The sequence below is a fragment of the Acyrthosiphon pisum genome, chromosome A2 (genome assembly GCF_005508785.2).
Source record: "Acyrthosiphon pisum isolate AL4f chromosome A2, pea_aphid_22Mar2018_4r6ur, whole genome shotgun sequence".
Lineage (NCBI taxonomy): Eukaryota > Metazoa > Arthropoda > Insecta > Hemiptera > Aphididae > Acyrthosiphon > Acyrthosiphon pisum.
In genome coordinates, this window is record NC_042495.1 from 29,426,281 (window position 1) to 29,427,532 (window position 1,252).

Sequence of the window (1,252 nt, forward strand, 5' to 3'; positions counted from 1 at the left end):
GATCATGTTTACCTACGTCCTATTTATATTCCTTCCAGAAATTAGCTAATTATATGGACGATTATTGTCATAATGTCATAATTCTACAATTTGAAAGGTTATCTCGTATTACAAGACATTTTGGACATTTGATTCTGTATTTTAAAATTATAAAATATACTTGTGTTAAAATTAGCCTATGAAATTTAAAATACCTATTAAAATATAATAAAACTATTTTCTATTCTTATAATTTATAACAATTATTTCTTTATATCAGAACCTACCTATATTATGTCAGAACGATTGGACCCCCCCCCCCCCACAGAAAAAATTGAAAATACGCCACTCAATATAATAATAATTTTAGATTCTGAGTGAAACGATGAATGTATTGATTTTACAATGATGTGTGTTTTTTTTTATTTTTTTATTTATTTTTTATTTTTTTTTGTGTCTGACCTTTTAGGACAGTAAAAATGCTTGGATTTTCTTCAACGGTATCTTTTCTGAGAGGAAAGTAAAACTAGTTGGTACTTTGGGGGGTTAAAAGTAAAAATTTAAATATTGACAAGTATTGACAAAATACGTAAAATTGACAAAAATTTGCAAATTATTTTTAGTTAGAAATTCATGAAAAATTTTCTTTTTAAATCTAAGATTTGAAAATGTAATACAAGATTCCTCATAAGTTTAAAAATAACGATAACATTTTAAAAATAATTTGACTCTTTTTGAACTGTTTACGGACTTTTAAGTTTAAAATTTTTTTACGAGTAAAAATAACAAGTAAGTTTTAAATTGAGTCTTCCATTTTAAATTAAATAGTTAAGATAGTTAAGTTATCATAATGTTATTTTTATTTGTTTTAAGAATAATAAAATTTTTAGTGAAATACATAGTACCTCATACCTAAGTTGTTCCTACATAAATTACAAAATATTAAAAATACTTAATTAACTTTTTTGGATAGTTTCAAATGTTTACAAAATTCTTAAAATTTACAAAAATTTGGAAGATATTTTAACTTTAACCACCTTAGACTTGAAAATTTGATATAAAATTTGATATAAGTTTATTTAATGGAAGTTAAAAAATATTAATATTATTAAGTCAAATAATAACATTTTTTATTCTTCGGTCAAAAAGCTTAAATTAAATTTCAGGTCACTCATGTAAATTTTTTTCAAAGCAGTTACAAAAAAACCAAAATACCTATCCACATATTTTCACACGCTATAAATTAATTTGACATAGCGTTTTGTCACTGACT